Genomic DNA, 21,791 nt, shown 5'->3' with positions numbered 1-21,791 from the left:
GAATTTTGAATATAGAATAGACTCTGGAGCATACATAAACTTTCCATATTAATGTCCAGCCACAACAGTTGCATTTGGAGTTTTTATGCAAATATTATTCTGCTTTTTATATTCATTGAACAGACAGATTTAAACTCAGGATTATCAAAGAATAGAGCAAAATTTTATTCATTTAAAAACTTCTGAACACCTGTTGTAAATAAGGTACTCTATCTTGTAAGAACTGAAAATAACAAAAAATGAGACCCAGCCCCTAATCTTTTGTGAACCTTAAAGATTAGAATAGGTAAAATTTTAATGCACAAAGTTCTAAGAAAAACTTCCATTCGCTGTTGAGAGAATTTGGGGACTGTTATGGTTTCCTTGACATTTTTTTTTTTTTTTTAATGATGCACTAGTCAACAGGATACAGCATGCTTGGAGCTGGTGCATGGGGATGACCCAGAGAGATGTTATGGGGAGGGAGGTGGGAGGGGGGTTCATGTTTGGGAACGCATGTAAGAATTAAAGATTTTAAAATTTAAAAAAAAATAAAAAATAAAACATTTAAAAAATTAAAAAAAAAAAAGTGACTCTAACAATTTTAGTATCATTAAAAAACCCTTGTTGCTGTTTAGTGGCTAAGTCATGTCCGACTCTTCTGCAACTCCATGGACTTTAGCCCACCAGGCTTCTCTGTCCATGAGATTTCCCAGGCAAGAATATTGGAATGGGTTGCCACTTCCTTCTCTAGGGGATCTTCCCAACCCAGGGATGGAACCTGTGTCTCCTGCTTTGGTAGGCAAATTCTTTACCACTGAGCCACCGGGTAGGCTCAACACACAAATTGTAGTGGGCTTAAAACCAAGTCCTTGGTTCCATACTGCACTTCATGGTGATGGCCATGGGACACTTTTCTCTTCCCACAGAAAGCAGAATGGGGAAGCGGAGGGTGAGAAATGGCTGAGCTGTCCAGCCCCTGGGTGGCGGGACATCCCAATACGCAGTAGAATGTGTTGCTAGTGAGCAGACTAGTGATGCACAGACAGTGTTCAAATCCCCACTCTGACTGTTATTACCCGTGTGACCTTGGGTAAGGCTTAATCCCCCCCCACATCTTTTTATGCCTCACTTTTCTCCTATATAAAATGAAGGTAATAATAATAGCTACCTCATAAGGCTTTTGTGTAGATTAAATGGGTAAATGTAGATACAGTGTTTAGAATAATGTCTAGCACAGAGTAAGCGTTACGTAAGCTGTTTGGCTGCTATCATTACTGACAGAGGCAGGAGTGAATTCAGGGCATTAGGCAGGCGGGAGAATCACTGTGTACCTCACTTGAAATGAGTGTAAACCTGAGGAACCCTGTCTCTCCTCCCTCCCATCTCCCAGAGTACATTTCTTCAGGTCTTGCTTGCTTCATCCTCTAAGGAAGTTTATGATGATGACATATGTGCTTATTCTCCTTCCTCTTAATCAAAGTTATTTCTACGTTAGATTATAATCCATTGTTAATGACATATCCTTTTGAATATTTAACAGATCCTATTTCTTCACTGGCTTTGGACCACAAAAACTAGAACAGGTAATCAGATGACTGGGCTTGCAATTCAAAGAGCAAATTGCATAATCAGTGATATTGAGGTGCAGAAGCCCTGCCTTATGAGAAACCACAGATCTGGAGCCTCTAGTTCTAAACATCCTTCTGAGATGCCTTTCACTGTGACTTGGAAGCTATGGATTAAAAAGTGTCCAGTATAAGGTTAACCCTCACTTAGCCATTACAACAAAGGGGACATTAAGTCCAAGCACTACTTCTATCAGGCCAAGAGAGACCTCCCTGAGGCTGTGCCGCCTCCGTCTGCCGTGGGGGTAAGGAACCCAGAGATTGTGCTGCCCAGAGCCCACTCCCTTCTACACAAGACCCTAGAGTTCTCTACCCAGATGATCCTGAGCTCCTTCTAGTGACTCTGAAGGGTTTTTCTAAGGGCTCAGGCTCCTGAGGTGGATTGTGCCTCTGGGTCCAACGAGGGGCCAGGGAGAAGCTGCTTGTTGGGGAGCATGGATGGAGATGACTGCACAGGTAGGGTGTTCACATTCCTGGCTGTGAAATCTCTTGTGGTCTGCGGCCAAGCTGGAGGTGAGAACAAATGAGCCAGGGGTGGGCTGACCTCCCCGTGTCTCTGTGTCCTTGTGCAGCACCTCAAGGAGCTGAGAACTCCAAACCTGAGCATGGACTTTCAGGTTGCCATGGGTGTATGCTTGCCAAGAAAGAGGATAGAACATGGAGCTTTTGACGTTTTGCCAGTCTGATCCATAACTTTTCAAATACTTAAATGTAGTATGCGAGAGCCTCCACTTATAAGAACACATTCCTAATTAACATGGATACTCATGAAAAAAAATTCTGTGCTAGCACTATTTACAATAGCCAAGACATGGAAGCAACCTAAATATCCATCAACAGAGGAACAGATAAAGATGTGGTACGTGTATACAGTGGAATATTAGTCAGACGTGAAAAGGAACAAAACTGGGTCATTTGTAGAGACCTGGATGGATCTAGAGAGTTTCATACAGAGTGAAGTAAGCCAGAAAGAAAAGAACAAATACTGTATATTAACACATACATGCACAATCTAGAAAAATGGTACAGATGACCTAATTTGCAAAGCAGAAATAGAGGCGCAGACATAGAAAACAGATGTATGGATCCCAAGGGGAAAGAAGTGGGAGGAATTGAGAGACTGGGATAGACACATATACATTATTGATACCACGAATAAAATAGACAGTGAGGGGAACACGCTGTGTGGCACGGCGAACTCTACTTAATGCCCTCTGGTGACCTAAATGGGAAGGAAATCCAAAAGGGAGGGCTATATGCATATGTATGGAAGATTCATTTTGGAATGCAGTAGAAGCTAACACAATATTGTAAAGCAACTATACTCCAATAACACTGACTTTAAAAATTTGAAGGAAAAGTCAGGATCAAAAGTGGGAAGCTTTACTTTAGAAATTTTCTTGAAAAGTGACTCAGAAACCTTGGAAAAGCAGGAAAAAAAATCCCCAATGAAAGCCACCTCCTGCAAGCACACACACACACATTCCATGATAAAACGTCCATGATTTTCTTTGCTGACACAGGAAGGCTCAAGAAATAGAGCAGATTGTTCAAAAGCAAAAGCCGAGGAGAACTAATAAAATACCAGGAATAGCTATCCACTACCATTTTTATTCTTTTTTTTAAATCTTGCAAATAAGATTTCTTGAAAAGGAAAATATGATCGTAATTAATAAATCAAAACCAACAATGGGACAGTCTCATTGGAAGAAAAAGCAGAAGAAAGCAGAGGGAAAATCCCCAGACATTGATTGCACCCAACTGGGTGTGTATCTGCCCTTTGTCAGTCAAAGTTTGGTGTCTGAGAATTATTGCTGGAATATCTGGAATTCTCAATAAAAATTCCAGGAAACCTGGGGGCTTCTGGTCAGCATATGTGAAGTTAAGAGGCAAGAAATATTTCATCTTCTGTGAAAGTCAACAAGAACAAAGAACAAGGTGTTAGCAAGTTAGTGGCTAGGTGTGGCCAAGTGAGTCTGTTTCTTTTCATGTTTCTTATGCTTTCTCTAAATGTCTGAAGTCAAAGCTTTTTAGAAAAAGGAGAGTGCCTCTTCCTTCTCCCCACTAAGTTTCTGGGGGGAAGTTGCCTGTGCCTACTTGGCCTGGTGGCATTTCTGGCATGCACGCAACTGCCAACCACTCCTGTCCCATCTTCAACATTTATTCCTGGGTCACATGTGAGGACCAGCAAAAGTCAGTGTAGAAGAAGCATAGGTCTCAGATGCTTTCTGTTTGGATCTCAGTCCCAAGGGCCAGCTGGGAACTCCTTTGATGGGTCAGTCTCTGTTTCTTTATTTATAATCATCATGAAAGTGAAAGTGAAGTCGCTCAGTCGTGTCCAACTCTTTGCGACCCCATGGGCTGTAGCCTACCAGGCTCCTCTGTCCATGGGATTTTCCAGGCAATAGTACTGGAGTGGATTGCCATTTCCTTCTCCAGGGGATCTTCCCAACCCAGGGATTGAACCTGGGTCTCCCGCATTGTAGACAGACGCTTTACTGTCTGAGCCACCAGGGCCTCTGGCAAATCACCAAGTCTCAAGAAGCCTCTGTTTCTTGGGGCTATCACCAGAATAATGACAACCTGCCTCAGAGGATAATTGGGAAAATTGCCAAAGCAGTGCCTAGTTTACAATAGATGCTTCCTAAAATGTTTTGGAGCCTCTTCCAAATAATGTAGTATTTTAAAACTGGTCTACATTTTTATCAGACACATACTATTTCCTTTTGTATTTAAATATAACTATTATGTAAATAAATTTTAAATTACGATTTAAAGAAATTCAAATTATGATTTAAAAACACTTCTACCTGTACCCTTCCTGCAGTTTATTCCATCATTTTCTCTGCATACATGTCAGAGGTATGGTTCAGGACAGCAGGTCCAGGAGAAGGGCCAGAATGAAACTAGAGGATGTTGTGTGGTTATTTTCTACCCGTCTTCCAAGGAACTCCTGAGTTAAAAAATGCATCTGGCTCCCATTTCCTGCAGAATTTTGCTTATTTGAAATGTTCAAGAAATCAACTGATCTGACTTCAAACAGAGTAGGTTTAGCTGGCAGTGTAAAAGCCCAAACCCCCGTTTGTGTCACTCCCAAGTCTGGACTTTACAAGCAGCCAGTTCCTTTCATACCTTAGGAAAGGACTTCTTTTTGGCTGTGTACTCTTTGTTCTGAGCCAAGTGTCAGACCAGGAATTGAGGCAATAAATCTCGGCAATTCTTCATATTTGGAATTTCTCCTGTTGCTTCTGATAAGGAAATGACAGAGTCTTTCAGCTCTATGCATGAACCTCAGAGAAATTTGTAATCCAAATCATGTTTTGCTCACAAAATGAAAACAGAACGTGCTAAACCTGGCTTTGAGTTAGCCCAGACTGTTTTGAAGACTGGGTAATGAACATGGAAATTATCTTTGCTCTTGATTGATTGTACTTGAAAAACTTTTCAATGAAAACAAGTTCCTCTCTTGTTTTAAAAATTCTGATTCTTTCTCAATGGGGGTGGGGGTGAGGTGGATGTGTGCATTCTGAGTCATGTCCAGCTCTTTGAGTCCCAGCGGCCTGTAGCTCACCAGGCTCCTCTGTTCTCCCCGGCACGAATACCGGAGTGGGTTGCCATTTCCTTTTCCAGCGTATCTTCCCAGCCCAAGGATCGAACCTGCATCTCCTGCATTGGCAGGTGGATTCTTTACCACTGAGTCACCTAGGAAGCTGGGGTGGGTTGGGTGGCTGCAAAATTCTTCATAGACGAAGGTATTTGCAAAGGATCTTTGCCTTCCTGTAGTGAAAATGGACCTCACTATTGGTTGTACACCCTCCTCTGGCCCTTCCCTCATCTACTTCGGTACTTTCAAGTTCGACTGACTGAAGTGAATGTGATGGAGGAACAGCAATTTCTAAGATGGACGACTTTCCCATGATCTATCTACATTCTCTGAGATGACTAATGAAGCCAGCCTAGGCCTGGCTAACTCCTGGCATGATCACAGTGAAAAGATACTCTCAAAATAAAACAAGGAAAACTTTTTTTAATGTTTCTATTTGATTTTGAGTATATTCTATCCAACGACATGCCTGACGACATTCACTGTTTGGCATTTCGGCGGAAGTGGTAAAAAAATGACTCGGAACAAAAGGCTTCATTCAGCAGTAATGCCTCAGCCCTGGCTCTTGTTTGCCTAAGACCTGTTACTGTAAACGAAGAGGGGGAGGTTGACTTGATCATCCGTGATCAGAGTCTTGCCGGGGTTTGTCTAGCAGTGATCCGACATCACTAGCGAGTGGCCTTTTTCAAAGGCCATGATTTTGAGCCACACTATTCGAGAAATCCATTTTAAATAAGTTTCTTTCTTTCTCTAAAGTCTACAGCCAACTCCTAAGTTTAACTTTGTTGGCACAGGGTAAAATGGTCAATGATTCTGACACAGTCACCATTTTGAGTGACCTGGTCTACCCGCTCTTACTATTGAAACAATTGAGTTGGGTTTCATTGACTAAACTAGCTCTTCAAGTGTCATGTAGATACAACTTTTTAAACGAGTAAAGCAGAGTCATTGTGTGGCCAATAAAAAAACAATGGCTAATCTAAAAATTATGTATATTTAATCTTGGGATGTGTTTTTTACCTACATTTGAACATGGGTGTGTCTGATGTCCTAAGAATTCATTTCAAACAAAATATTGACACCCTAGGGTTAAAAAATCTTCCAGACTTTTCATTTAAACCCTTACTGGTTCTCCCCTTTTCTCATGTCCAATCTCTGACTTGGGGCAGGGTAGATCAGGAAACCATCTTCAGGACATTTTTGGATTAGAGGTTTTTCTTTTCTTTTTTTTGCTTTTTACACTTACCATAATAATTTTGAAATCTCTGAGAGAATGAAGAAATTACAAAGCAAACACAACTCTTTTACTTTACATTTACTGTGCATTTTAACATATATTCATTTAAATGTTTAAATGTTTCCTTGATATCTACTGTGAGTCACGCATTAAAGATACAGTGACAAATAAAACCTGCAAGATTTCTGTACTTGTGGAGCATACATTGTTTTGGCTAAAAAGTTCATTTGGATTTTTTTGTAAGATGGTACAGAAAAACCTGAACAAACTTTTTTGCCAACCCAATATTTTAGTGAAGGAAGTCCCCAAAAAAGGAAAAGAAAAAAAAAAAAAAACAAAAAAACAAAACAGATATTTCAGACAGAGGCAAATGCTATAAAGAGGAGGAACAGGATCTTGTGATGGGGTGGGTGTAAGACTGATGCTACTTTAGAAGGCAGTCAGGGAGGGTCTTCCTGAGGAGGTGGCAATTGAATGCAACAAAGGAACCGGTCGTGTGACACTTTGGACAGAGTATGAGCAGAATGCCCAGAAAGTATCAGGGCTAATGATAGACCTCTATTGTGAGTATTAAATGACTTAATATGTGCAGAGTGCTTACAGTAGTGCCTAGTATCCATAAATGCTCACTGTCTTCAATGCATTCAATAATCATCAAGTATCTGGCAGGTTTCAGCCAATGTTAGGTGCAGGGAACTAGAGCTGGAAAGAATTCTGAGTTAATTGAACTATCTCCACGCTCCAATGCAGTGATTCTTAATGAATGCTGGCAGAAGCACTGTGTGTTTCTCATTGGTCTCCCTTACTCCTGACTCCTCCCCCATGGAGGAGTCTAACTAGACAGGCCCAGGGAGAGGACCAAAGCACTGAATTTTCCACAAGCTTACTCCAGTTGATGGGTAAGACCACAAAAGTCTGAGAACCACAGTCCTATTGCACAGATTGAAACTAATTGGTTCTTTTCAATATGGTACACACATGCTAGTAAAGTAATGCTCAAAATTCTCCAAGCCAGGCTTCAGCAATACATGAATCGTGAACTTCCAGATGTTCAAGGTGGTTTTAGAAAAGGCAGAGGAACCAGAGATCAAATTGCCAACATTTGCTGGATCATTAAAAAAGCAAGAGAGTTTCAGGAAAAAAAAAAACAAAAACACATCTATTTCTGCTTTACTGACTATGCCAAAGCCTTTGACTGTGTGGATCACAGTAAACTGTGGAAAATTTTGAAAGAGATGGGACTACCAGACCACCTGACCTGTCTCTTGAAAAACCTGTATGCAGGTCAGGAAGCAACAGTTAGAACTGGGCATGGAATAACAGACTGGTTCCAAAAAGGAAAAGGAGTGTGTCAAGGCTGTATATTGTCACCCTGCTTATTTAACTTATATGCAGAGTACATCATGAGAAACACTGGGCTGGAGGAAGCACAAGCTGGAGTCAAGATTGCCAGGAGAAATATCAATAGCCTCAGATATGCAGATGACACCACCCTTATGGCAGAAAGTGAAGAAGAACTAAAGAGCCTCTTGATGAAAGTGAAAGAGGAGAGTGAAAAAGTTGGCTTAAAGCTCAACATTCAGAAAACAAAGATCATGGCATCTGGTCCCATCATTTCATGGCAAATAGATGGGGAAACAGTGGAAACAGTGGCTGACTTTATATTTTGGGGCTCCAAAATCACTGCAGATGGTGACTGCAGCCATGAAATTAAAAGATGCTTACTCCTTGGAAGGAAAGTTATGACCAACCTAGACAGCGTATTAAAAAGCAGAGACATTACTTTGTCAACAAAGATCTGTCTAGTCAAAGCTATGGTTTTTCCAGTAGTCATGTATGGATGTGAGAGTTGGACTGTGAAGAAAGCTGAGTGCCGAAGAATTGATGCTTTTGAAGTGTGGTGTTGGAGAAGACTCTTGAGAGTCCCTTGGACTGCAAGGAGATCCAACCAGTCCATTCTAAAGGATATCAGTCCTGGGTGTTCATTGGAAGGACTGATGTTGAAGCTGAAACTCCAATACTTTGGCTACCTGATGTGAAGAGCTGACTCATTGGTAAAGACCCTGATGCTGGGAAAGATTGAGGGCAGGAGGAGAAGGGGATGACGGAGGATGAGATGGTGGATGGCATCACCGACTCAATGGACGTGGGTTTGGGTAGACTCTGGCAGTTGGTGATGGATAGGGAGGCCTTGCGTGCTGCGGTTCATGGGGTTGCAAAGAGTCAGATACGACTGAGCGACTGAACTGAACTGAGAGCATCAAATATAAGCAATGGCCCCAGTGGAAGGAGTACTTCATTGTGCTCAAGAGTAGCTGTGTTCAGTCTCTGAGCCATAAATATCATGGGATTATGTTTCGCAATTAACATCCTCTAATCCCTAGGCCTAGATTTCTTTTGTTGATCTTGAGCTGGCTGAGGATGCTGTGTGTTTTGGATTAACCTGCTTTTGGTCATGGTTTGGAAGGTTTGCCTGACACTCTTAAGTATCATTTAAAACCTGCCAAAGAGGGGAGAAAAAGGCTTTTACCTTTTGGGACGAATGTACCAACCAATGTTTGCCAAAGCCTCCTGTAGCCTGAAAGAAATTCTACTTGTAATTAGATTAGCTTAGCTGAAATTCCTCCCCTAGGCTCCTCCCCAAATCTATTTTTACAATGTAATGTCACCAAAAGGGGGATGGGAAAGATTTATGTTCTCTCCCCTTGACTTTCTACTAGAATGTATCTTATTCACTTTCTCACTTTAGAATGACTTGTACACATTTCTAAAAGGTCTTTGAGTCAAGGATCTCAAAGAACATTGGATACAACATTGGATAAAAGAATAGATTCATGTGGATCCAGCCAAGGCTGAGTGATAACGGCCTCTAAAATCCAGACCAGATTCCAGGTAGGTCCATACTTTAGATGTGTGAGGCTTCTGTTTTGTCATTAACTTTCCTAAAAGGATGCTTCCTTTTTTGTTTCATATTTTTCTCTCTCTACTAGCTTCAATCCACTGCTATGCAATACCTGTGGCCAGATAGAATGACAGCAATTGAAAAAAGGCTCCCCTTGAGCTTGAGGTCAGAACTGGTTAGGGTGAATGGACTGATGTAAAAAAAAAAAAAAATTAAAGAAGCGTGAACTGATGTAAATTTAAGACAAATTAGAATTTTCGAATTGAGTGGGTGGTCAAAAGAAATGAACATTTGTGGTTGCCAGCCTGTCAGTTATTCAATTTTTTATTTAACTCTTCAGTTTGGTAATGTTCACTTGTCAAAGATGATAAAGATGGAGTGAAGTATGTAGACTACATAAAAACCAGCGAAACTCAAGATAAAGATCTGTTATGCTCAGTCAATGCCAATGTATGCTGTAAATATATGGGGCAATGAGAACCCAAGGCTGGCAGCTGAGAAAAAAAGTACATTAGATAAGAGCTGCTTCCCAGAAAGAAAATTTTCTCTTGTAATTTTTATTAGATTTCTGCTGACAATATGGCTTTTTACATAAAAACAATTGGGAAGAGAAGATTCCTTTTTTACTTTCTGTATTTTCCTTTGACTTAGCAGTTTATTCCAGTTTTTGTTCATTCATTCAATAAAAATTTGCTGAGTACTAGCTGTATGCCAAGTACCATTCTAATTTCTGGGGACACAACAATAGAGAAGATAGTAAGGTCCTTGCTTTATATGCTGTTAGAATTTCATGTCTTTATCTATAAAAAAGTTATAACTAATTATAATAGTATCCATCAGACAAGCTGAAGTGCGATAAAGGAGGCATTCTCTGAAAGAGGGGACCTGACAAAGAAACCGTATTTCCTTGGAATTTGGGGTTCCTTCTGTTTACTTTGCATGTACATCAAATAATTCCAGTATCTATTTGAAAAATACTGTTTACTTAGTTCTGGCTTTAACCAGATTTACAGTGATTTTGGCTACACCCTCAAAGCATTTCCTTGCTCTGCTAGGCTGCACTCCATGGGGTCTCTACGAGTCGGACACAACTGAGTGACTTCACTTTCACTTTTCACTTTCATGCATTAGAGAAGGAAATGGCAACCCACTCCAGTGTTCTTGCCTGGAGAATCCCAGGGACAGGGGAGCCTGGTGGGCTGCCGTCTATGGGTCACACAGAGTTGGATATGACTGAAGTGACTTAGCAGCAGCAGCAGCAGCAATCATATATGGGTGATGTCATGGCACTGTCCCCAGACGTTTGTGGCCATGCTCAGTACGACACGGCTGCCTCAAAGTTCAAGACTCTGGTTCTCACAAAAGAGCCACTGGCTCACAAACCAAGCACATTTCTTCCCTTTTTCCACTGTAACATTCTTTCCCAAGAGTATAAATCTCAGGCTGATATTTAACATTCCTTTGAACTGAACCATGGACTTTTACCTTGTACTTCTTGAAAGAGTGGAGAGCTAAGCTTCCATTATGCATATTTATAAACATGTTCTAAACGGAAGGCATGATTTTGTAATTCTCTAGTCATGGGTCTTTGAAACTATTTTGTAAAAGAACATCTAGAAACATCGCACTGGATCAGGCTGATTGCCTGGTTTAGGATTCTGTCTCAGGGTGGAGTCCACGGGGCAGTGGAATGTCACTGTTGCTAAACATGGCTCAACCTTGACAAGGTGCTGACGTTTCCCAGAACCTCTGGAATTAAAAACTCCTTTCACTTAAAAAAAATTAATTCTGAAATTGAATTCACTAACACCAGCAGAGGTTTATAAGTTTCGGGAAACTAATTTTACCCTAGGCTTCCTTATTTTGGAAAATGAAATTACCACAAGCTCAAAGTTTATGAGATGTTCCTGTTGTTTATTTATTTATTTTGCATCAGAAATTATGACAGCCTCTGTAGTTCTTTTAAAATTTAATTCTTATTTTGATAACTGCATGGTGTTTTAAATATAAGTTTTGAAGAAAGCTGTGGTTATACGACATTGCATGGATCACAAAGAGTAATGTTGAAAACTAGTCCTATTTCCCTAAAACACCAGTATCTCAAAGTTATTCGTTTTTAAAGCCTGCCTTACATGGACAGCAACAATCTTTCCTTCCTTTCTTCTTTCCTACCCCCTTTCTTTCTTTCTTTCATGGTAAGAATGGATAACATAAGATCTAACCTCTTAAGTTCTTAAAGATACAGTACAGCATCATTATGGAGTAGGAAATGACAACCCACTCCAGTGTTCTTGCCTGGAAAATTCCATGGACAGAGGAGCCTGACAGGCACAGTCCATGGTGTTGAAAAGAGTCGGACACGACTGAGTGGCTAGGCACGCACATGTAGCGTCATTAACCACCAATACAGTGTTCTCCAGCGGATCTCTAGAACTTAACTCATCTCACACAACTGAACTTTATACCCACTGAACAGCAGCTCTCCAGTTTTGCTCCCCTCAGTCCCTGGCAATTACCATTCTCTTCCTGTTCCTGTGCGTTTGACTGATTTAGATACTGAGGAAACATTTTCGATATCAGCAAGTTTTAGGATCTCTCCATAAAGAAGACTTATCCTGAGTCACCATTACTTAGGTACCTTACCTTACCTTATTTTGAGTATCTTTATTTTAAAAGTAACCTTATAGAAACCTGAGCTCTTTGAAGGAAAAGTAGGTACATTGTAATACATAATTACATTCATGTGTTCCTCCAAAAGATCCTGTATCCGGTGTTGGAAATACTCATTTCTCTATCCAGTCAGAATTCAGCACCAAGCAATTGCCAACATGTGTATCTCTGTACCACTAGTGTCAATATTTTGGTTTGATAACGATCTTGTAGTTATTGAGGTTAGACATGGTTTGGTAACTGAGAAGTCTTAGATAAGGAGTTAAAAGGATTAGCAGCGACCAGCTTTTTAAATCCAGGAAATCTCTGATAAAAGAAGTCTGGAGTGAGAGGAGTTAGACCTCAATCCACCAGCAAAGATTCAACTTTTCTGCAAAAGTGCTTTAGTGAGGACTCTTGGAAGGCAGGGACACACAGGGGTGTAGAGTTCAGGTGTACAGGCTGAGGGCAGCGCCCAGGAAGAAAAATGAAACACAGACCTCCATCACTGAGCTCTTTACTTCTGTGCATTCACTGTGAATGTCCTTATTACCTCTAGCGCTTCTGCATAATAGACCAGGAGATCAAACTTGCTGCCCCGCTGCCTGTCCTGTGTGCAGGACAGTTTGAGAAAAACCATTGTCTCTCTATTTGCTCTCATGACCACGTTCACAAGATAAGTTGAGTAGTGTCTCAAAAATGTAATCTAGCTTTAAAGAACTTCCAGCCGTGTAAATTACATTTTCACTTTTTCTACTTCATACATGAAGGAAGCAGGGCCCAGAGAGGTTAAGCATCCTGACCAAAGTTGCAGAGCAAGTTCAAAGTTGATTCCAAGTTGGTTCTCTCTCTCTTTCTTTTTTTTTGCATTGTGGTATCTTTTGTAGGTAGAAACATTTCTTTAGTTATTCCACATAAGATGATTTCATTTTGAAGAATTGAAAAAATTAAATGCTTCAATATATATATTATAAAAATTTTAAACCCATATCTGGGAGCTGGTAACTGTTCATAGCAATACCCCCTTATCTGTGGATAAGACCCCACTGGATGCCTGAAACCTTGGATAGTAACAAGCCCTATGTACTATGTTTTTCCCTATACCTACATACCTATGATAAAATTTAATTTATAAATTAATCACAGTAAGAGATTAACAATAGTAACTAATAACAAAATAGAACAATTATAACAATACAGTATAATGAAAGTTATGTAAATGTGGTCTCTCTCTCAAAATATCTTATTGTACAAAGTTAATGTCTTTTCCATTTTAATTAAGTACTTATCACACACTGGGGGCATAATTTTTACAGTTTATAATGTGACTGCAAAACCTGCATGGATTTCTTTTTTTTCTTCACAATTTCACAGATAGAAACTTTGTTTTTACTGTAGATCTTAGCAGCCTCAGCATGTTTTTCTTTTTTCCTTGTGAAGTCAAGAACTTTCCCTTTATCATTTAGAAGAAACACTTTATAGCTCCTCTTGTGCTGTGCTTAGTTGCTCAGTTGTGTCTGACTCTTTGTGACCCCATGGACTGTGGCATGCAAGGCTTCGGCATATCCTAATTACCAGTATAACTGCTCTGGGGCTTGGAGGTCATTATTAGGTAAAATAATTGTGACTTGAACACAGCACTGAGATACCACCATGGTTGATCTGATAACTGAACCGGCTCCAAACTGACTAACTAATGGGGCAAAGGGATAATATTAATACTATCTTGGGTGGGTTGGGGCAAGAGGGCACAAGATTTCATCATGCTACTCAGAATGGCATGCGATTTAAAATGTGAATTGTTTATTTCTGAATTTGCCATTTGATGTTTTCAGATGGTGGTTGACTGTAACAAACTGCAGAAAACAAAACCATGATAAGGGTGGGGCTGCTGTACGGGTATCAATTGTTTCCATTATCTGTGTATTTAAATGGCTGATATAAGAGAGACTGGCTAGAACAGTGTCTCTCCAGCAACTGTTTAGGTTCAATCCCAGCTCTACAACTCTACTGGCTGGGCAGCCTCAGGCAAGCGTAATTTCTTTGCATATCTGTAGCTATAGATCCTGTCTATAAAGTGGTCATAATAATTGTTATTGGGTTGCTGTGAATAACTGAACACAGATACAGTGTTAAAACAGTGCCTAGCACAAAGTGATATGTACCTCTTTATGTCTACAGTGCCTAGGTACAAATGAAGACAAGACCAGTGTACATTAGAGTTTGTTCTCAGAAGTTCTCATCTTAAACACTTTTGTAAAAAGTTTCCCTTCATTCTGTAGTCTCTAGATGCAGTAACTCAAAGCTATCACTAGATGGCGACTATGATCCACTATGACTTGAGAAGCAGTCGGTTTTAACAGAAGGATCAAACCCTGGAATTTGTTTTCTGCGCAGCGCAGCACTGTGATATCCGGCGGCCCCTTCCCCACAAGTTGGGCCTTTAACAGAATTGTTACGGTCAGCAAAGTCTGCCTTCCGTGGCCACTCTTGGAACGCACCCACAGGCACCCAACCTTCCTGATGGCAGCTTCCCAGAAGCCTGGGTTTCCTTGCTTTCACCCTACAGTGAACTTGTTCTCTGCCAGGTGGCAACAGGACAGTGTCAGATATCCTGTGTTAAGTTGATTAATCCCTGGTTCTCGAAGTGTGGGACATGCCCCCCCCCCCCCGCCCATCCCCTGCCCCATAGCAGCCTCAGCATCACCTGGGAACTTGCTAGATATGCAGATTCTGGGGCTCCCTCTGAGACGCGCTGACCAGGAATCAGTATTTTCACAAGCCCACCTGATGATTCTGATCTCTGCTAAAGTTTGCGAACCACTGAGGTGAACCAATGTTTAACATCACTTAAAAGCTGGCACTGAGTGGGTTCTTAGAGACCATTTTGCCCAATTCATTCATTCTACTAAGGAGAGTGAGCCCAGAGAGTTAAATGACTCACTGAAGACCACAAGGTTAGTCTTGTGGCAGGGCCAGGGCTGTGGAGTTGTGTCCCTCAACTTTTCCCAAGACACGCTTCACCCTCTTTCCCCTTCAAAACTGAGGTCACAAGGTACACATTCTAGCCTCATAACTACTTAGGAAGAAGAAAAAAAAAACACTTGTATATTTACAGAGGCATTAGTCCATTCGTTTAAATAGATGTTTCTATAGGGATACAAAAATGTGTGTGCAATGCATTTCCAGTTTAGTGCGTACGTGTGTGTGTTAGAGGCGAGAAATCAAGTAAAAAAGTCGCGATTCAGTCGCTAGAAGAGGCATATTACAGGGCACCTTTGGAAACGAGTGAAAGCAACGAGGTCAGGCACAGGGATGAGGGAAGACAAGTAAGAGGAGGAAGTGGCAGAGCTGAAACTTCCGCCCAGGGAAGTAGGGAAAGGACATGGGGAAAGAGGGGTCCGCACGCGTGAGGACATGGGGCCATGAACACGGGAGGGGATCTCAGGAGTTTGGTTTGCTTGAGGGGAAAGGTATGTGTGGAGGAGCTAGTGTGTTTTCAGTAACATCGCTGCTGTGACTACTATCTGACACTTAGCGAATGTTAACTATGTTCCACTCACTGTACTAAGCATTTTACATCGATTATTGATTTAATCCTTAAACAGCTCTGTGAGAATCTACTCTTATTCCCATTTTATGGATGACAGTAGGATTGCATGCACTGTTCTATTTTCCTTAGAATCAAGTGTTATTATCTCAGCTTCTTAAACAAATTTAGGAAAAAGAGCCTTAATATTTACTTGTTACAGGACAATCTCCGTAATGTGTAGTATGTATTTTTTTAGGAGGGGGATGTGGAACATGTTTTTAATACATAACAATTTTATATAAGCATGCTTTCATAAATGCATAAAATCAGGAGGATTTTGACATTGTTTTTAAACTCTAGGAATGAATGTTCCATTATTTTTTGGTCTACCAGTAACTGTGGGAGTAGCCAAGTTCTCATGATAGCAAATGATTTGCATCTGAAAAATGGCAAAGAAAGTTGCTTTCAATTATTTAACTCACTGAAGAAAGGAATATGAGTAAGGAGTGAGTGATCTGGTCTGAAAGCACTGGCTTTGTTATGCTTTTGGTTTTTACTTTATAGGGATTCACTGGAAATGTGCTTTAAACATATAATATGAATATTAGGCAACATTAGTATATTTTCTTTCTTGCACAGGAGTATCCACAACTAATCGAGTTCCAGTAGCATTTGGAATACCTAGCATTTCTTAGGTGCTGCTGCTGCTGCTAAGTCGCTTCAGTCGTGTCCGACTCTGTGCGACCCAATAGATGGCAGCCCACCAGGCTCCTCTGTCCTTGGGATTCTCCAGGCAAGAACACTGGAGTGGGTTGCCATTTCCTTCTCCCCTTTCTTAGGTAAGCTTCCAGAAATTCCTAGACACTTTGGGATATTTTTCAGTGATTTCATTTTTTCCTGAAAAAATAATTTTTATGCTCCTTAGTTTTCTCATCTGTAGAATGTTGGTAGTGGATGAGATAATCTAGAAGGCCCCTTTCAGCTCTAATGGTCTGTGGATTTACGATTTAATGATTAAATGGCACAAGGAACTCATTTCTGAGTTTTCTTTGTGGTTAAATTTTAGTGTTGTTGTTATAAAAGAAGTTAGCTGACCAACTGTTTCTCTATGAATACCTGAAATGGAAGCCTAAAACAGCTCTGTATTTCACTGTTTTTAGGATCACTATGATCACTATCCTGCTCAGAGATATGGTTATATAACATATTCTCACATGACGTTTTACACATCTCAAGTTCTAAGACTAAGGCCAGGTTGTGGACACCGTTAGAAATGACTGATAGCCAGTTTGTTTTACAGAAGAGGTGCACTTTATATGATGCTCTGGTTTTCTGGTTGCTGTAATAACAACTCTGAGCTTTAAGTGTACCATATTACAACCTTGATCTTTATACTCATGTACATGGCTGAGGGGAAACTGCTTTCTTAAGAAAATCTAGAAAATCCAACCTAGCTTTTACCTTCAGTATCTAGAGAAACTGAATAATAGCTCACAGGATGTTTTATTTTGAATCAAAGGAAAGGCAACAATGCCTCAAAAGACAAACCTATAAAATATATAATTATTTTACAGTTTTATGGTTGAGAACAAAATTTGCATTTTACACCAGCCTCTCACCAAGATAATTTTATTTTTCTTATTTGTAGTCATTTTTGGAGTTGATTACAACTTTTCTATTCAGTTATTATAAAAGCGGTACATGTTTACTCAAGAATTATTATAAAAAAGTATAAATAAGGACAGAAATATCTAAAATTCTACTACCCAGAGTTGGCTAGTGTTACTGTTTTTCTTTTTATTTCACCTCAGGTAAGCATGAACATTAAGAAATTGGTAACAATTTGGAATCTTAAAAAATATTATGTTATTAGCTTACATATACAATTTTTATTGTCAACCTTCAAAGGTAGCATCTTATTTTTATTGTATAAAAAGTTATAAAGCTCTTTAGTTTTCACTGTTTTGTGATTTTTAGTGCCATTTTGATATAGACCCCCTTTTAGTTTATTTATATTCATTTCTTATTTTTCCAGAAACTATTTAAGGTTGAATCCTCCAAGTGGTTATAATGCATAGAGGAAAACAAGTCTCTGAAACTCATATAGTTATATTTTGTTTAAATGGGACCTTTGCTTTGTAAATAATAGTTACATTTTAACACCTTGGAGAGCCTTGTTGTAAAGATTTCTATTGTACCATAAAGAAACCTTTAGAAAGTGAAGAGTAATTTCTCCTTCATATAATCTTATTTATAAGTATGTATGTTTCAAAAGGCTTCCCTGGTGCAAAGTAGGAAACGTGGTTCGATCCCTGGGTCTGGAAGATCCCCTGGAGAAGGGCATGGCACCCCACTCCTGTATTCTTGCCTGGGAAATCCCACGGACAGAGGAGCCTCGGGGGCTACAGTCCATGGGGTCTCCAAGAGTTGGACACAACTTAGTGACTAAACAATAACAACTATTTTTCAAAAACATGTTCTATACCTTGTGCCCTCTTTGAATGCTGATTTTTGATCTTGTTACTCAACATTACATTATATTCTAATATTGTCTCCATAGCTCACATTGTGACTTCAAACAGCATGGAAGTAAGAGGCAGTAATACTTAAGAACTATGTTTCTGGTTGTTGTTGCTAATTTTCAAATCTCTAAATGAGATAATCTTGGTTTAACTCTTAATATAGTGCCCAAGACTACATAATAAATGCCAAATAGATGTTAGTTTTCAGTAATTTGAGCTATTTTGGTTTTTTGTTTACTATATATTTTTTTCTGCTAAATAAGAAATTTTAATTTACCATTTTTCCTGAGGACTTTCACTTAGATTTTTCAAAAGAGAAATTAGCTACTTCTTCAGGGATTATATATAAAATATCGTAAAGAGTTGGTAGGAGGAATAAAATATATTACATTTTATAATAAATTTATATATAGTTATTGTTTTACATTACTTGTATCACCTAATTGCCCAGTGTCTCATTCACTCATAATGTTAATGGGAACCCATTTAAAAATAAGCTGTGCTTCAGAGTCATAAATATAGTTTATACTTCTTTCCAAGGTATGTTTACTCTAAGCTTTCCAAACATTCGGCAAGTATAAAATGAGGCCTTTTAATGAATGAGCAATTTGAGGCATCGGCTAATAAAGTCTGACTTTTTCCCTGCCTGTGAAAAATGGGTGAGAAACACTAAATCATTACTCCAAATCTACACCGATCTGTGTTTGACAGAATTTTTGGAAATCGGTTTCGGCCACATCATGGCAGGTGTATAAAGAAGTCCAGGACCGTGAAATCCACCCTGTGGGCTCTGAACCAGGAAATCCTCAGTCCAGCTCTGACCAGCAGAAGCATGGTGAGCCATGTACGTGACCTGACATTTTCTAACAGCCACATTAAAGAAGCTGAGGGCACAGAGATTAATTTTAATCTTACAGTTTATTCAGCTGAAGATATAAAAAATTTTTATTTTGATGTGGAATCAATGTAAAAATATTAATGAGATAGTTTACACTCTGATTTTTTTGTTCTAGGTCTTAGAAAATACTGTATTTTATAGCCAGTGTATGTCTCAGTTGGGACTAGCCACATTTCAAGTATTATATCACCGCCTGTGGCTCATGGCTACCTTACTGGACAGTCCAGCTTTGGAGGCGCTGCAGCATGGTAGTGTGGCATATAGAAACGGAGACAAAGGCCAGCTTGGAATCATCACATATGTCTGTTTCTGGCTCTGACATTTGATATTGAGATGGCAAGTGATTTAGTGTCTCTGGGTCTCAAATTCCTACTCTCTATAACAGGGAGTGTTAATAACTGCCAGACTCCTCTTAGGATGCTGTGAGGAAGATTTAAATAATATATTGTATTTGAAAATGCTGTGTAAGATCATAAAGCACCAGACATATGTAAGGCATTATAGCTCTCTTTTACTGTAGAATTACTCTCATGACTTGCCCAAGGCCACATTCCCAGTTGGTAGGAGAATCAAGGATAGAATCTGGGACTTCTGACTTCTAGCCATCTGCTTCAACTAAAGGCTGTTCAAAACATGCTAGGTTAAAGAAAAAAAAAATTTTTATTTAAAAAAAAATTAGGAAGGAAGAGAGTGGCAGCAAGAAATAAATTACATATTAGATGGTTAGGGTCTTCTTGGACACTGTTATATGTTCTTCAGTAAAATTATACATTCAGGATATTTATATACTTACATATTAGCACTTCAGCCATCAAGGACTGACTTTATTGCTGTCATGCAATAGAACCATACGTTCTTCAGTGTTTCAAACAACTTCTAAATTGACCTGTGGTTTCCCCACTCTATTTATCTCTAAAACATAGTATAACCACAAGAAAGCCCTTCTGCACTGGGCTTGATTAATAAAACAGATATGGATCAATTTATCAGGTTTTCCACGGATATTTTTGGTTACAGATGTAACTCATTAATTCCCCATGTGTGAGACACCACTTCTCTAGTGTGAATCCAAGAGACACATTAATCTCTGAACAGAAAGTGGAAATAATTTAGTTCAATTCACCATATTATTTGGTGCTGACTGTGCATAAGACACATCAAGTATTTTTAAGGAACAAATGGACTTTGTTTCTATGATAATCGTCCCTCAGAAATATGTTCTTCAAACTTGAGGAAAAATATGGAGCCTAACAAACTTTCTATGATATATGATTCAGGAATCTATATTTTCAGAAGATATAAAGATGATCAGAAAGAAAATTCCGGATTTTCCAAAAAATAATTTTATAAGTTATGTTCTTTACTTTTGGAGGACACATCCCTGATTAGTTATTATGATCTATTTCCCTAATTGTAAGTCTATTATAGTTTTCATATTTAAAATTTTAGAGTCATTTTCTACATTTGTTTCAATGAATTTCTTCCTAGAACTTAAAAATCACATAAAATATGTAGCTTTATACTACGTGAAATTAAGCATAAGCCAAGTTCATTTTTGCTAAGAATGCACTCAAGAAGCTCTTTATTTCCTTTTCAGTCAAAATTCCTTCTTAAAAATGACTTTCATCGTTTTTTTTTAATAGAAAACTATCATAAACTTTAGTTCTGCCTGAACTGATAACTACATTGAATAAATATAATTTTTATTTTCACTTGTTGAATGATTGCTGTTGATCACTGAGTGAAACCATTTATTGAGCAAACTTTACATTTTCTTGCTTTTTGCACCCTAGTTTAGAAACAAAGTTAAATTTTTTAAAAGTTCAAAAAAATGTATTCTTGATATTTCCATCACAACTTTATAACTTTCCTTTCCTCTTCCCTATGATAACCACCTTCTGTATTTTTATGATTTACTTAAACATTATTATTGTGATTTTTCACTGTGTGAACCCATCAATGCTTTTGGCAGCAAGATTTTGTTACAACAAATCCAGAAGTAGCCAACCTTTAGTTGGTTGCAACAATTATCAGGTTTCTCTGGGTTGAGTTCAGAACCTTACCCTGACGTTATGAATATAACCCACATCATGCCTCCTTCTTCAGGTTCTCCAAAATATGTGATTGGTTCTACAACCTGTCATATATTTTTTATTCAATGGTTTTACATTATAAATATTTCATTCAATTAACATCTGGCTTTGATGGAATGCAGCCAAAATAATTAGTGGTTAAAAAATGTGATACATGAGGATAAAGGAATAATGTACTTGCATTTCTCCAGGAACTCTGAATAGATTCATTCTAGACAGGATGTGGTCATGTGGCATTAAGCATAGGGCTAGACGCTGTGTTCTTCTTTTTGTTCAAGTGCACCTCCAGCAACAACACAAAAATCTGAGGAATCTTAACTCTTCATTCTTTAAATTACTAAATAAAATTGATAGACTATAAAAAGCCATTGTACTATTAAATATTAGGAAACATTGAGTTGTGTGTCCAAAAGTCACACTTAAGACCAGGCAAGGGTAATAAGCATGAAATGGCTGTGGATACTATGAGATAATGTCTACTTGTCAGAAATGGATAGAATTTTTTTTCTGTCAAAGTTCAAAAGTTGATGATTTACTTTATATTTTAATGGCTTCTACTGAGAGATCTATTACGGAATAAAAGAGATTCTATCATGCTGTTATTATTTTTCACTGTTGATATGTTCAATATTGCATATGAATAAAACCATATTTGTTACACCGTGCTCTGTTTCATACATCCTAGATTGTCTTTAGGAAAATTTAGTACATGTCACTTCAGTCATCTGAAAGGAATCATTTCTTCAT

The 21,791-nt window shown here is 38.9% G+C and overlaps 1 protein-coding gene across 2 annotated transcripts in view; it reads right to left on the bottom strand.

Annotated features, from left to right (window-relative positions):
- COL8A1 (collagen type VIII alpha 1 chain) overlaps positions 1-21,791 on the bottom strand; it is a 167,563-nt gene that overhangs the window by 39,022 nt on the left and 106,750 nt on the right. The window lies entirely within an intron of this gene.

This window comes from Capra hircus, chromosome 1 (assembly GCF_001704415.2).
Source record: "Capra hircus breed San Clemente chromosome 1, ASM170441v1, whole genome shotgun sequence".
Lineage (NCBI taxonomy): Eukaryota > Metazoa > Chordata > Mammalia > Artiodactyla > Bovidae > Capra > Capra hircus.
The sequence above is the reverse complement of the archived record's forward strand: the minus strand, read 5'-3'. Positions and strand labels throughout refer to the sequence as shown.